This window comes from Erinaceus europaeus, chromosome X, assembly GCF_950295315.1.
Source record: "Erinaceus europaeus chromosome X, mEriEur2.1, whole genome shotgun sequence".
Lineage (NCBI taxonomy): Eukaryota > Metazoa > Chordata > Mammalia > Eulipotyphla > Erinaceidae > Erinaceus > Erinaceus europaeus.
Genome location: NC_080185.1, coordinates 84,925,289 through 84,940,014, shown reverse-complemented (window position 1 = coordinate 84,940,014; position 14,726 = coordinate 84,925,289). Strand labels below are relative to the sequence as shown.

Here is a 14,726-nt window from a genome sequence, read left to right as displayed (position 1 = left end):
TTGTTCATCACAACCAAGTGGGATTTATCCCAGGAATGCAAGGCTGGTTCATCATAAGTAAGCCAATCAATGTCATTCACCACATCAAAAAAAGCAAAGCCAAAAACCACATGATTATCTCAATAGATGCAAAGAAAGCCTTTGACAAAATTCAACACCCATTCATGCTCAAAACTCTACAAAAAATGGGAATAGACGGGAAATTCCTCAAGATAGTGGAATCCATATATAGCAAACCTACAGCCAACATCATACTCAATGGACAGAAGCTGAATGCATTCTCCCTCTGATTGGGGACTAGACAGGGCTGTTCACTATCACCATTACTCTTCAACATAGTGTTGGAAGTTCTTGCCATAGCAATCAAGCAAGAGAAAGAAATTAAAGGAATACAGATTGGAAGGGAAGAAGTCAAGCTCTCACTATTTGCAGATGATATGATAGTATACATAGAAAGACCTAAAGAATCCAGTAGAAAATTACTGGAAGTTATTAGGCAATATAGCAAGGTGTCAGTCTACAAAATCAATGTACAAAAATCAGTGGCATTTCTTTATGCAAACACTAAAACTGAAGAAGAAGATATCCAGAAATCACTCCCATTCACTATTGCAGCAAAATCAATAAAATACCTAGGAATAAAGCTGACCAAAGAAGTTAAAGACCTGTATACTGAAACCTATGAGTCACTATTCACAGAAATAGAAACTGATACCAAGAAATGGAAAGACATCCCATGCTCATGGATTGGAAGAATAAATATCATCAAAATGAATATTCTCCCCAGAGCCACATACAAATTTAATGCAATACCCATCAAGATTCCACCAAGTTTCTTTAAGAGAATGGAACAAAAACTACAATCATTTATCTGGAACCAGAAAACACCTAGAATTGCCAAAACAATCTTGAGGAAAAGAAACAGAACTGGAGGCATCACACTCCCATATCTCAAACGACATTATAAGGCCATCATCATCAGAACAGCCTGGTACTGGAACAAAACAGGCACACAGACCAATGGAACAAAATTGAAAGCCCAGAACTAACCCCTCACACCTATGAACATCTAATCTTTGATAAAGGGGCCCAAAATATTAAATGGAAGAAGGAGGCTCTCTTCAATAAATTGTGCTGGGAAAACTGGGTTGTAACATGCAGAAGAATGAAATTGAACCACCTTATATCACAAGAAACAAAAATCAACTCCAAAGGGGACCTGGATGTTAGACCAGAAACTATCAAATACTTACAGGAAAACATTGGTGGAACATTTCCCACCTAAACCTCAAGGACATCTTTGATGAAACAAACCCAATTGCAAGGAAGACTAAAGCACAAACAAACCAAGGGGCTACATCAGATTGAAAAGCTTCTGCAGAACCAAAGAAACTACCACACAAACAAAGAGAACCCTCACAGAATGGGAGAAGATCTTCACATGCCATACATTAGACAAGAGACTAATAACTAAAATATACAAAGAGCTCAGCAAACTTAGCACTAAAAAGCAAATGACCCCATCCAAAAATGGACAGAGGATATGAACAAGACATTCACTTCAGAGGAGATACAAAAAGGCTACCAAACATGAAAAACTGCTCCAGGTCGCTGATTGCCAGAGAAATGCAAATAAAGACAACATTGAGATACCACCTCATTCCTGTGAGAATGGCATACATCAAAAAGGACATCAGCAACAAATATTGGAGAGGCTGTGGGGACAGAGGAACCCTTCTGCACTGCTGGTGGGAATGTAAATTGGTCCAGCCTCTGTGGAGAACAGTCTGGAGAACTCTCACAAGGCTAGACATAGACCTTCCATATGACCCAGTAATTCCTTTCCTGGGGATATACCCCAAGGATTCCATAATGCCCAGCCAAAAAGATGTGTGTACTCCTATGTTCATAGCAGCACAATTCATAATAGTTAAAACGTGGAAGGAACCCAGGTGCCCAACAACAGATGAGTGGCTGAGAAAGCTGTGGTATATATACACAATGGAATACAGCTATATGCAGCTATTAAGAACAATGAACCCACCTTATCTGATACATCTCGGATGGAGCTAGAAAGAATTATTATAAGTGAGCTAAGTCAGAAAGACAAAGATGAGTATGGGATGATCCCACTCATCAACAGAAGTTGAGAAAGAAGAACAGAAGGGAAACTAAAGCAGGATCTAATTAAATCGAGAGTAGGGCACCAAACTAAAAACCCTGTGGTGAGGGGGAGGGTGGAGATTCGGCTTCCAGGGGCGGCGGGGGGTGGGTGGGATGGGACACAGTCTTTTGGTGGTGGGAATGGTGTTTATGTACACTCCTATTAAAGTGTTGTCATATAAACCACTATTTAATTAATATGAGAGGGGAAAATTGATCATATGTCTTGAACTTTTTAAAATACAGACTGAGGCTTTAGTACATAGGCTGAGTCTTTGATATAATGACTCTCTCAAAAGTCTAGACCAGGGAGAACAGAAGCAACCGGTGGCACTGCTATATACAAGATGCTGGGTATTATACAGCAAATCCTAACAAAGGGACTTTTCAAAGTTAACCCAATTACCAAATAATGTGATGATAACAAAAACTTCTTGAACCCTAAGATAGCAGGAACCTCACATTTCCCCTATAGAGCCTATATTTCCCCTAGTCCTGGAACCTTAGGGTGGGGCCCACTTTCCTGCATGCTGCTCTCAATTCAAATCAAATAATATTGCATCCTCGGATCACAACCTAATCAACGCAACGAGTGCCACCCCAGCATGCTTCACTTAAGACTGTGTCCAGAGACTTCAGGTGTGGAATGACAAGCCTTCAGCTTCATCACTCGGGTGAGACCTTTCCTTTCATAGTATTTTCTAATTCCATTCCAGATGTTCCACTCCCCAGTAAAGTCCCCAAACCTAGACATAGTCCAGGTCCCCTAAGATAGAGCGTATGTTCACACATGTCCATAAACCAGGGAAAAATATTTACCTGAAAGCAGAAGTACACAAGAGTCTGCAGAGAGTAAACCCCCCCCCAATACTTTATCTGAACTATTCCAGCCTTTAGGTCCATGACTGTTGAACAATTTGTTTGGCTGTGTATGTTAACTCTCTTTTCAGTCACCAGGTTCCAAATGCCAGCATGATGCCGACCAGACTTCCCTGTACTGACGACCCCACCAATGTGTCCTGGAGCTCTGCTTCCCCAGAGACCCACCTTACTAGGGAAAGAGAGAGGCAGACTGGGAGTATGGATCAACCAGTCAATGCCCATGTTCAGCGGGGAAGCAATTACAGAAGCCAGACTTTCCACCTTCTACAACCCACAACGACCCTGGGTCCATACTCCCAGAGGGATAGAGAATGGGAAAGCTATTAGGGGAGGGCATGGGATATGGAGATCAGGTGGTGGGAATTGTGTGGAGTTGTACCCCTCCTATCCTACAGTTTTGTTAATGTCTCCTTTCTTAAATAAATAATAAAAAGAGGTCTGCAGGTATCTATCTTTCTCTCCCCCTCTCTGTCTCCTCCTCCTCTCTCCATTTCTCTCTGTGCTATCCAACAATGACAACAACAATAATAACTATAACAATGAAACAATGGCAACAAAAGGGAATAAATAAATATTTAAAAAGAATACAATAAATAGTAAGAAATTACCAAGTAGTGTACATAGAGTTAAGCCTAAGTAATTTTGGCTAATCTAGTTAGTAAAGCTGAGTCATTTATTTTCTGCACAACAAAATAGAAGCTATGTGCTGGGGAGACAACATAATACTTATGCAAAAAGCCTTACATACCTGAGGCACCAATGGTCCCAGGTTCAATCCTCAGCACCACCATAAATCAGAGTTGAACAGTGCTCTTGTGAACAACACAATAGACCCCACTGTGGGCCCTCATAGGACCTTGCCCTCAACATGGATCAAGAATGTCAGAGAATGTTCTATCCTCCAAAGGGAGGCTGGACAACATACTCTACCTTCCACCTAAGGAAGATGAGTTCTGAAGCTGAGGCAGCTTGGAATGTTCCTACTCATCACCACAGAATGTGAGCTCAGATATACAGGGATTCAGAGAACACAGAGGCTCCTAAGCTGAATATGGGCCCCAGATCAGATCAAATAAATGAAGTTTACAGTCAACAATATTTATACACCTTTCCCATATTTGGGAGCTACTGTCTTCCCTGATCCAGCTTTCTGGTTCTTTTTCCAGCCATGGCATCATCTCCCCAGATACGAACTTGGGTCCGTCTGCATATCAGATGTCAGCCTCAGGAAAAAAAAAAAAGCAAAAAAACTAGTGTAGTCATGGGCCTTTTGGAATATAACTAAAATAGGCATACTAACTATCTACAAAATGGAGACCCCAAAAATATATACCAGAAAGCAAAAGTACACAATAGTCTACAGTGAGTCAGTATAAAGTTCCTAATGAATTAGTATCTATTTAGACTATTTAGACACCCTCCTCACCTACTTCCTATTACAGTTCTCTCACTCACTCCAAAGATAACCCTAGCAAAGCAAGGACTGCAAAAGCTGAATAAGGGCAAGAGACTGGCATACTTTAATGATGACTATTTAGTCACTATCAGACCACCCCATCAGCTGGGGCCCTATTCGGGGAGTCCTGAGAGTCTCAAAGAGACATGATGGGCCTAGACCTCAAATAAATCCCTCTCTCCATTGTTACAGGTCATCTCTATCAGGAACAACAAAAAAGACCCTTTGTGGGACCCCACAGAACCTTGCTTTCAACTTGGATCAACAATGGTAGAGAATGTTACATCCTCTGAAGGGAAGATGGACAACATACTCTATACTACACCTGAGAAAGATGGGTCAGTATTGGGACAGCTTGGAATGTTCCTACTCATGACCACAGAATGTGAGCTCAGATCTATAGGGATGCAGAGGTCACATAGGCTCCTTAGCTGAATATGGGCCCCAGACCAAATCAAATCGACGGGGTTTACAGTTAACAATATTTATACACCTTTCCCATATTAGGGAGCTACTCTCTTCCCTGATCCAGCTTTCTGTCCCTTTTTTATCCATGACATCACCTCCCCAGACAATAACTTGGATCCACCTGCATATCAGATTTCAGGCTCACAGAAAAAAAAAAAAACTAGAATAGCTACAGGCCCTTTGAAATATAACTAAAATATGCCTACTAGCTATCTACAAAATGGAAGACACCCCCCAACACTTCATCTGCACTATTCCAGCCTTTAGGCTCATGATTGTTCAACAATTTGTTTGGCTTTGTATGTTAACTCTCTTTTCAGCCACCAGGTTCCAGATAATAGCATGATGCCAACCAGACATCCCTGGATATACGTCCCCACCAATTTGTCCTAAAGCTCCACTTCTCCAGAGCCCCATCCTACTAGGGAAAGAGAGAGGCAGGCTGGGAGTATAGATCGACCAGTCAAGGCCCATGTTCAGCAGGGAAGCAATTACAGAAGCCAGACCTTCCACCTTCTGCATCCCACAATGACCTTGGGTCCATACTCCCAGAGGGTTAAAGAATAGGAAAGCTATCAGGGGAGGGGATAGGATACAGAGATCTGGTAGTGGGAATTATGTGGAATTGTACCCCTCTTATCCTATGGTATTGTTAATGTCTTTTGAAAATGAATTTTAAAAAAAGTCCTGGACCAGACGGTTTTACAAAAGAATTCTATAAAACCTTCAAAGAAGAACTAATACCTCTACTTGTAAAAGTCTTCCAGAAGATTGAAGACACTGGACTACTTACTTTCAGCTTCTATGAAGCCAACATCACTTTGATACCAAAAGCAGACAGGGACACAACCAAAAAAAGAAAACTATGGATCAATATCACTGATGAACATAGATGCTATAATATTGAACAAAATTCTACCAACCAGATATGGCAGTATATCAAAATGATTGTTCATCACGACCAAGTGGGGTTTATCCCAGGGATGCAAAGTTGGTTTAATATACATAAATCAATCAACGTGATCCACCACATCAATAAAAGCAAGAGCAAAAACTATATGGTCATATCAATAGATGCAGAGAAAGCCTTTGACAAAATACAACATCCCTTTATGATGAAAATGCTACAAAAATGGGAATAGATGGAAAATTCCTGAAGATAGTGGAGTCTATATATAGCAAACCTAGAGCCAACATCATACTCAATGGTGAAAAACTGTTAGCATTTCCCCCTCAGATCACGTACTAGACAGGGCTGCCCACTGTCACCATTACTATTCAACATAGTGTTGGAAGTTCTTGCCATAGCAATCAGGCAGGAGCAAGGAATTAAAAGGATACAGACTGGAAGAGAAGTCAAACTCTCCCTATCTGCAGATGACAAGATAGTATACCTTGGAAAAACTAAGGAATCCAGCAAGAAGCTTTTGTAAATCATCAGGCAATACAGTAAGGTGTCAGGCTACAAAATTAACATTCAAAAGTCAGTGGCATTCCTCTATGCAAACACTAAGTTAGAAGAAGATGAAATCCAGAAATCATTTCCTCTTATTATAGCAACAAAAACAATAAAATATCTAGGAATAAACCTAATCAAAGAAGTGAAAGACTTGTATACTGAAAAGTATGAGTCACTACTCAAGGAAATTGAAAAAGACACAAAGATACTCCATGCTCACGGGTTGGAAGAATTAACATCATCAAAATGAATATACTACCTTGAGCCATATACAAATTTAATGCTATCTCCATCAAGATCCCAACCACATTTTTTAGGAGAACAGAACAAATGCTATAAATGTTTATCTGTAATCAGAAAAGACCTAGAATTGCCAATCTTGAGAAGAAAGAACAAAACTGGAGGCATCACACTCCCAGATCTCAAACTGTATTATAGGGCCATTGTAATCAAAACTGCTTGGTACTGGAACATGAATAGACACACTGATTAGTGCAATAGAATTGAAAGCCCAGAATTAAGCCCCCTCACACCTATGGACATCTAATCTTTGACAAAGGTGCCCAGACTACTAAATGGGGAAGGCAAAGTCTCTTCAACAAATGGTGTTGGAAAAAATGGGCTGAAACATGCAGAAGAATGAAACTGAACCACTATAATTCACCAGATACAAAAATAAATTCCAAGTGGATCAAGGATTTGGATGTTAAGCCAGAAACTATCAGATACTTAGAGGAAAATATTGGCAGAACTCTTTTTTGCATATTTATACATATTTCTTTATTTATTTATTCCCTTTTGTTGTCCTTGTTGTTTTATTGTTGTAGTTATTTTGTCGTCATTGTTGGATAGGACAGAGAGAAATGGAGAGAGGAGGGGGAAGACAGAGAGGGGGAGAAAAAGATAGACATCTGCAGATCTGCTTCACTACTTGTGAAGCGACAGGAATTGGCATATTGCACAAAAGTAAAAGACTCTGGAGTAGGTGGGGGGTAGAATAACAGGTCCAAAAAGGATGACAGAGGACCTAGTGGGGGTTGTATTGTTATATGGAAAACTGGGAAATGTTATGCATAAACAAACTATTGTACTTACTGTCTAATGTAAAACATATATTCCCTAATAAAGAAATTAAAATTTAAAAAATAAAAATAAATAAATTAAATAAATAAATTCAGCAGGCCAGGTGGTGGCACTCCTGGTTGAGTTCATGTATTACAATGCTGAGGGACCCAAGGTTTGAGCCCCCGGTCCCCACCTGCAAGGGAAAAAGCTTTGCAAGTAGTGAAACAGTTCTGCAGGTGTCTCTCTGTTTCTCTCCCTCTCTGTCATCTCCTTCCCTCTTGATTTCTGGTTGTCTCTATGCAATAAATAAAGATAATAAAGTAAAATAAATAAATAAGCTCAGTGGCTAAACTATAATAGGCTCAATGGCAGAATGATATAAACCAAGGGTCAAATCATTGTGAGAGTGATATATATTCAGCAAAAAGAGATAAGAAAAAAGTGCACAAATGAAACAACATTGAGGGTTTATGTGATGATATCAAGAGGAACAATCTTTGCATTCCAGGAGTTTCAGAACAGAAGTTAAAAGGGGAAGAACTGTGGAATGACAACCCTTTAGCTTCATTACTCGGGTGAGACCTTTCCTTTAATAGTACACTCTAATTTCATCTCAGGTAGTTCACTTTCTAACAAAGTCCCATAACCTAGATATACACCAGTTTCTGTGAGAGAGAGCTTATGTGCACACGTATCCATAAACTACTGCAAAATATATACCTGAAAGCAGGATTACACTAGAGTTTGCAGTGAGTACCTCCCTAACACTCCCTCTCCACTATTCCAAGCTTGGGATCCATGATTGCTCAACAAATTGTTTGGCTTCATATGTTAACTCTCTTTTCAATCACCAGGTTCCAGATGCCACCAGGATGCTGGCTAGGCTTCCCTGGATTGAAGACCCCACCAATGTGTCCTGGAGCTCAGCTTCCCCAGAGACACACCCTACTAGGGAAAGAGAGAGGCAGACTGGGGGTATGGACCGACCAGTCAATGCCCATGTTCAGCGGGGAAGCAATTACAGAAGCCAGACCTTCTACCTTCTGCAGCCCTCAATGACCCTGGGTCCATGTTCCCAGAGGGCTAGAGAATGGGAAAGCTACCATGGGAGGGGGTGGGTTATGGGGATTGGGTGGTGGGAATTGTGTGGAGTTGTACCCCTCCTACCTTATGCTTTTGTTCACTAATCCTTTCTTAAATAAAAAATTTAAAAAAAGAAAAAAAAAGGGGAAGAACTTGTATGTGAAGAAATAAGAACTGAGACCTTTCCTAAACAAGGAAAGAACAGAGATATTCATATCTAGACTCTAGACTCAAAAAGGTATTTTTTAAAAAGCTGAAATTCTGCCATTTGCAGAAAAATAGAAGAAAATCAAAGGGATCACGTGAAATGAAATAAATCAGAAGGAAAGAGAGCTGGGTAATGTCACTATATGTGCAACATAAAGATACAAATTTAAGGATCAAACACAATGAAATAAAAATGTATCAGTTGATATTAACAATAGAACTAAATACCTGAGTGGAAGGAAGACAGTGAAGTATGGAAAAGGGACAGAGTGTTCAAGAGATATCTTGGCCTATCAGAGCACAAAACTGCATCCCTGACTTTGCACTGGATATAGGTTCAATACTTAGTATCACATTATATCAAAACTGAGCAATGCTCTGGTCCTCTCTCTTATGTCATAGTAATTTTTTTAAAGATATGTTGTGGCACATGAATTATATCAATAAGGTTGTTTGATTAGAAAAGAATGGAAGTAGAGGAAAAGGTATAGTAGGTGTGAAAGTCTTTATTTGGTAGGTAGGTATATGGGTAGGAAGGAAGGAAGAAAAGAAAGAAGAGAGAGTGGGAGGGTCAGAGAGACAGCTCACAGAGTATGGTATGTGCCTATTCAGGTTCAAGCCAGAACCATACGGGAGTGTCATAGCACACAGTGGAAGTACTATGAGTGTTTCTCCCTTTCTGTGTCTCTGGATGAAGAAAAAAAGTTGAACTGGGAGAAATGAAATCACAGATGTGCAAGACCTTGTGACTGTAAGAATAAAAGAAAAAAATAGACAAAAGCTGTACTAAAATTCACATGAACTCTTAATGGAGTGACTTCAAATAGCCAAAATAATCTTGCAAAAGAAATAAAAAACATTGTACTAATTTCAAAACTTAATACAAAGATATTGTAATCAAAACAGTGATTGTAATCAAAACATTATCAAAACAGTGTGATAATGGAATAAAGGCAGACATAAAGGTCACTGAAATTAGGGGAATGTTTAAGAATATACTTACAACCAGGAGGATAAAAAGTCATTCACTTGTGATAGATCTACTCTGCAGAATAATAAAGAAATTTTGATGATTTCTGATTAAATTAGTGGAATATAAGTCTTTCATGTGCCAAACTAAATTCCTTCCATAAATTCTTTGATGCCTTGAGTCAAAATTAGGCAGTATTAGTGAAGTAGTATATAGAAATAAATGACAACTACTTGTACCAGGCTTCTTTAGGGCATCTATAAATCTACCCTCCAGCTTCTGGCATTTATAAAAGTTCTGACAATTTTAAGCCATCTTCTGATATTTATAAGAGTCCTGACAGCTTTTAACCTTTTATGACCTCTGCCCATCTCTTAGTCCTTGTATACATAAATGTGAAGTGTTTGTCAATCTTTCTTTCTGTATAAAAGAGAAATCTTACTGAACATCAGGGCCAAGAAATATTACTATTAGCCGATTCTGGTCCCAATCAATAAAACTCTGTTTTCCTGCATCCTAGGTGTTGTGACTTTTGTTCTGATTTCTGGGTTTACATTAGGAGGAAAAAAAAAAAAAAACCTTACAAGTAGGAAACTTTAACACCCCACTATCCCAAATATAAAAATCTACCAACCAGGCAGGAAATAATAAGGAAATGCAAGCCCTAAATAAGATGGATAGATTGGACCTAGTAAATACCAATAGAACCTTCCCCCCAAGAAAGCAGAATATACATTTTACTTGAGACAATATGAAACATTTTCAAAGATTGATCATATGTTGGGCCACAAAATCAATATCAATAAATTAAAGCACTGAAATCACTTCAAGTATCTACACAGGCCACAGCATCAAGAAAGTAAAAAAAAAAAAAAAAAAAAAAAACTCAAAATATGAAGACTCAACAACATGCTTATAAAACAACTTCTGGGTCAAGGATGAAATCAAAGAGAACATTAAATGAAGACATAAGCTATCAGAATATATGGGAAAAGGAAAATCCATGTAAGAAAACAAGAAAAAGCTCAAATAAATAATCTAACCTCAAATAAATAATCTAATTTAACTTGAAAGATCTAGGAAAAGAGTAAAATAAATCCAAAAGTAAGTAGAAGGAGGGGAATAATTAAAAATTTGGGCAGAAATAAATAGCACTGAAAACAGGAAAACAATATAAAAGATCAATGAATCTAAGTGTTGGTTCTTTGAAATTGGTAAACAAAATTGACAAAAGAAAGTGAAGATCCTAATAAAAAGGACTGTAAATGAAAGGGAAAAAAATCATAGCAAATATCAACAAAAGTAAAAAGATTATGAGTGGTTTCTATAAACACTATATGCCACTAAACTGGACAATTTAAAAGTGAAGGATACATTCTTAGAATCACACAAACTTTCAAGACTAAATAAGGAGGACTTTGAAAAAGTAAACATACCAATTATAGTGAAATAAATTGCAACAGTAACCAAGAGTCTCCCAAAAATGAAAACTGCAGAGCCAGATAGTTTTACTAATGAGTTTTACAAAATCTTCATGGAGGACATTTTACTTATACTTTTCAAGCTCTTCAAAAATAATTGAAGATTCAGCAATATTTACTAAACACTTTCTATGAACCCAATATCAGTTTAATACCAACAGCTGACAAAGATACAGCAACAACAAAACTATAGACCCATATCTCTGATGAACCCAGATGCTAAGATTCTCAAAAAGTCTTAGCAGACCAGATCATTACCACATTTAAAAATTTGTATACCATGACCAAGTGAGATTTATCTCAGGATCAACATACATAAGTTGATCAATGTACTGAGTTGTCAGAAGAATCGTGATACCTTTTTGCACAAAAAAATAGAAAAATAGAAAAATATGTCATGACTTTAAACCAATAATTCACCATATAAACAACAGAAAGATGAAAAGTTACATAATTATTACAATAGATGCTGAGAACGTCTGCAGTGAGATTCAATATTCTTTTATGATTAAGACTTTTAAAAAAATTGGAGTTAAGGGAACATATCTAAATCTAGGAAAAGACATGTACCATAAACTCACTGGCGCACCTGGTTAAGCACACATGTGCAAGGATCAGGGATTGAGCCTCCCCTTCTCACTTGCAACAGGGAAGCTACACAAGTGGTGGAGTGAGTACCGCAGGTTTTCTCTGTCTCTCTCCCTCTCTCTGTTCCTCCCATCTACATTTCTCTGTCTTGTCAAATAAAGGAGGAAAAAAAGGACAAAATGGCCACTGGGAGCAGTGGATTCCTCCTGCAGGTACCTAGTCCCAGTGACAGCCCCACTGGCAATTCAAATGTCAAGAATTGCTCTAGGCATTAGGAAATTTACATAGAAGAAATCACACAGAAACCTTCCATTGTGGGGCAGAGGAGATAGCACAATGGTTATGAAACTATGGTACAGGGACAATAACAGACATTTCAAATCAATTGAATAGACTTGAGAATCCAGAAGTAAATCCTCACATTTATGGACAAGTGATCTACAACAAAAGAATCCAGAACACTAAATAGATGGATAGTACTTTACCTTTTCAGTTGTCTTGTTTGATTGTTTGATTTTTTGTTTGTTTGTTTTGGTTTAGGAAGGAAGGAACAGAGAGAATGTGAAAGGAACTACAGCATTAAAGCCGCAAAAACGTGTTTGGCAAAGCAACATACTATCCAAATAAGCTATTTCATTGGCCCTAGGTCACTGTAGTTTAAACAGTTGGATGCAGAGCTTTTAGAATCTATTATACACAACTTGAATAATTCATAATGAGAAGAAATGTCATCAAGAGGAAAAGAAGTAATAACATTTGTTGAATTGTGCATTTCAAATCAAACAATATATTCATACATACATTTATATATACATGTATATCATATTTTTTCCTATTTTTTTCCAGAGCACTTTTCAGCTTGGGCTTTTGATGGCACAGGGCATTAAATGACTCTGGGGGTTCAGAGTTTTAGACATGAAAGTATTTTTCATAAACATGCTATCTCCCCATCCCAAAAATAATATTTTTGAGAAAAAAAACTTTCTTCAGGTTAATAATGATAATCTCACTCATAGGTAAACTTTAAGAAATGAGGACAGGAAGGGAATACGCAAAGTAAAATTGGGTTGGGTATGATATATTGCACCAAAGAAAAGGAATCTGGGAAAGAAGTGTGGTGTCTGAAGCAGGATTTGGAGTCCTGGTGCATGATAGTGAAAAAGAACTTAAGTTGGGGGGGGGGTGGTATTTTGCAGATCCCTACCAAGAGGAGATAAGAAATTGTACCCATGTCAATAACTATATTGTAATCTATTATCTCCTCAGTAAAGTATAAAAATGAAAAAAAAAACTACTGAATGATGGGAGATTATGTAAGAGACAGTGTGCGAATAAAGTAAAATATCATTTACATAATGATGTCAATACAAAGCACATGACAAATTGATAACAAAAGTACACACCAAATATATATATACACAGAAAGAGACTGGGAAGAGTCTGCAATAACTTAAATATTTAAACTGTGCATGGGTACTTTCCTGTATATTATTAAACTACATAAAAAACAAAATTTTAGATGGAAAAATATGTATTGAAAGCACATAGTATTCATAATCTGAGGCCAGGCAATAGAACACCAGGTTAAATGCACATAGTATGAAGTGCAAGGACACCGGTTAGAGTCCCTGGCTCCCCACCTGCAGGGGGGGTCATTTCGCAAGCAGTGAAGCAGGTCTTCAGGTGTCTTTCTCTCCCCCTCTCTATCTCTCCCTCCTTTCTCAGTTTCTCTCTGTCCTATCCAATAAAATGAAGGAAAAAAAAAAAAAGCCTTCCAGGAGCAGTAGATTCATAGTGCCTGCATGAGCCCGTGATAACCTTGGATGCAAGTAACAACAACAACAACAACAATAACAACCTGAGGTGCGGTAGATACCATAACGGTTATGCAAAGAGACTCTCATACCTGAGGCTCCAAAGTCCCAGGTTCAATCCTCTATACCACCATAAACCAGAGCTGATTAGTGCTCTGGCAATAATTAATTAATTTAAAAAGATAATAACCTTACCTTACTAAAATCCCAAATAAGCTAATTTGTCTTCATTCTAAATATGGAGAAGATGAAATGGTGTCCAAAATTATATCTACAAAGTGCCCTAATTCTAACATCCCTTTAAAAATAGAAAATTGAAATGGCTGTTCTCTGTGTAAACTAAAATGCACTGTTTGCATTAATCACATTTGCTTCACATGAGAGATTCTCAAATTTGATTATGTAGGAAATCATGTGAAAAACTTTTTTAGAAGCTCTGGGCTCCATCTTCTGAGTATTCAAGTTGGAAAATCTGGAGTAGATAGAAGGAATCAGTATAAGGCTCATAAGGAGTTTTATTAAGGGAATTCTTCCTCTGATTCAATTACCTGTTGCAATTTTTAAGTACTTCAGAGCTCTTTTCAAATTCTGTGTACATGCAGTTATGCACAGGTGTTAGTTACTAAGAAGCAAATTTTGTTTCAATAGATCAAGAATGAGGTCTTGAAACTATAGGCTGAAGTAAACTTACAGGTAATGCCCAAGGAACAGATTTGTATGACTTTATGGAGAGGGGTCTTTCAATGATCCCATAGGTTAATGATGGAAAGCAATTCCCTAAAATATTCAAGTTTCATCTAAACATCTTTTATTATAGAACACATGACGTGCAAAATAATTGACACATATTGCCTACATACCTTTACTAAGTAAATGAAAATCTTCCTCCCATTTATAGAGTATCACTAAAAGATGAGTACTGCTAATGTCATAATGCAATGATGAAATTACAGTTTAAATAATCTGGGATAAGAGACAATTTACTAGGCAGGGCTCAAGTCTTCCCAAGGGTATAGTCCACTTAAGAGGTGCTAAGGTACTGGGGATAAGTTCCAGTGCTATTGTAGCTCCCTCCTATTTGTCTGAACAA

General features: G+C 37.9%; 1 protein-coding gene across 2 annotated transcripts in view; it reads right to left on the bottom strand.

The window, feature by feature from the left end:
* The window catches only part of WNK3 (WNK lysine deficient protein kinase 3), a 171,804-nt gene that overhangs the window by 153,120 nt on the left and 3,958 nt on the right, over positions 1–14,726 (bottom strand). The window lies entirely within an intron of this gene.